Genomic DNA, 2,566 nt, shown 5'->3' on the forward strand with positions numbered 1-2,566 from the left:
GAGGGGACAACACATCCAAACTCCATCATTCTGCCCCTGGCTCCCCAAAACTCATGTCACTCTCACATACAAAATACTATCCCAAAATTTTATCCCAACAGTCCCAAAAGTCTTAGCTTGTTCCAGCACCAACTCCAAAGTCCAAAGTCTCCTCTGAGACCAAAAGCAAAAGTCCTTCCAACTGTGAACCTGTAAAAGTGAAAACCAAATTTATCTACTGCCAAGATACAATGGTGGAACAGACATTGGATACACATTCCCATTCCAAAACGGAGGAACAGGCCAGAAGAAAGGAAAAACAGGCCCCAAACAAGTCCGAAACCCAGCAGGGCAGACATTATGTCTTAAAGCTCCAAAATAATGTTCTTTGACTCCAAGTCCTGCATCCTGGGCACAACTGGGTATCTGGGCCCCCAAAGCATCAGGCCCAGTGGGCCATGCTGATGCCTGTGACTTTTCCAGACCTGTGTTGCATGTTACCAGTGGCCCTGCAGTTCCAGTGTCCTGGCGGCAGCCCTGCTGCATTGGCTGTGCTAGACATTTCCCTGGTGGGGGCTCTCTGTGGGGGCACTGACCCCACTTTCTTGCTCAGTGTTGCTATAGTAGATGTCCTCTGCAGTGGCTCCGCCCCTGCAGCAGGTCTCTGCCTGGGCTTCCAGGCTTTTCCATACATCCTCTGGAATCTGCATGGAGGCTGCCATGCCTCCACTGCTCTCACAGCCTGCCGGCTTACAGACTTAACACAACGTAGATGCCACCAAGGTTTTGGGCCTCTACTCTCCAGGGCTGCTGCACGAACCATGCTTGGGGTTGCTCCAGCTGGAGCAGCTGGGATGCAGGGAACAGGATCTCGAGGGCAGCTGCGCCCCAGGTCTGTTCTCCAGGATAACTCAGTCCTTCTAAGCTTCAGGTCCTGTGATGGGTGGGGCACCCTTCCAGACTTCTGAAATGCCTGCAGGGCTTTCCTCTCATTTTCTCCGCTATTAGCATCTGGCTGCCTCACCGCCAAGGTAATGTCTTTAGCAACCAGTTTATCTGCTTCACCTTTGCATTGTTCTCTGGCTCTCTGTTTCTTTACCACATGGCCAGATTGCAAAGTTTCCAAATTTTTATGCTCTACTTCCATTTTAAATTCTGGCTTTACATCATGATTTTGCCGCCATAACTCAGGGTAGGCTCTTAAAAGCAACTATGCAGCTTCCTTAATGCTTTGCTGCTTAGAAATTTCTTTGGCCAAATGCTCTGGATCACAGCTCTTAAGTTCCAACTTCCACAAAGTCCAAGGGCATGGACACAATGCAGCCAGGTTCCTTGCTATGGTGTAGCAAGGGTTATCTTTTGTCCAATTCCCAATAAGTTCCTCATTTCTATCTGAGACTTCATCATCCTCATGGCCTTTACTGTTCACGTTTCTATCAACATTCTGGTCACAGCCATTTAACCAATCTCTAAAATCTTCCAAACATTCTCTTATCTTTTTGTCTTTTTCTAAGTCCTCCAAACTTCTCCAACCTTTGCCCATTACCCAGTTCCAAAGCTGCATTCATATTTTCAGGTATCTGTATAACAACACCCCACCCCTTGGTACCAATTTTCTGTTTTAGTCCATTTTGTTTTTCTATAACAGAATACCTGAAACTGGGTAACTTATAAGGAAAAGAGGTTTATTTGGCTTATGATTCTGGGACAGCTGCATCTGGCATGGGCCTCAGGCTGCTTCTACTCATGGCAGAAAGTGGCAGCAGCCGGCAGGTACAAGCAGATCACATGGCGACAGAAAGCAAGAGAGAGAGAGAGAGAAGGTGCCAGGGTCTTTTTAAGCAATGAGCTCTCGTGGAAACTAATAGAGCAAGAACTCACTCATTAATCCCCCCCTCCCCCAGGGAGAGCATTAATACATTCATGAGAGGTCCACCCCCATGACTCAGTCAGTTTCCAATACTACCACATTCGAGATCAAATTTCCACACGAGTTTTGGAGGGGACAACACATCCAAACTCCATCATAGGGCTAAAGAATGCAATAACTGAATTAAAAATTCACTGGAGAGGATCAACAGCAGATTTGATCAAGCAGGAGAAAGAATTAGGAAATTCAAACACAGATCATTTGAAATTATTGAGTCAGAATAACAAAAACAAAAATGAATGGAGAAAAATGAAGAAAGACTTAACAACTTATGCAACACCATTAAGTTGACTGATATATATGTTATGGGAATCTCAGAAGGAGAAGAGAGGGCTGACCCCATGGCACAGTAAGGAGAGTGTGGCGCTGGGAGCGCAGCAGTGCTCCCGCCGTGGGTTCGGATCCTGTATAAGGATGGCCGGTGCGCTCACTGGCTGAGCGCGGTGCGGCCGGTCACAAAAATGACAAAAAAAAAAAAAGAAGGAGAAGAGAGAAAAAAGGAAGTAGAGAGTTTACTTAAAGAAATAATCACCAAAATATGAGGAAGGAAGTGTAAATGCAAATTCAAGTAGCTCAGAGCACTGCAACTAAGATGAATCAAAAGATGCTCAAATCAAAACACATTATAATCAAACTGTCAAAAGTCAATAATGAAGA

Source organism: Cynocephalus volans, chromosome 8 (assembly GCF_027409185.1).
Source record: "Cynocephalus volans isolate mCynVol1 chromosome 8, mCynVol1.pri, whole genome shotgun sequence".
Lineage (NCBI taxonomy): Eukaryota > Metazoa > Chordata > Mammalia > Dermoptera > Cynocephalidae > Cynocephalus > Cynocephalus volans.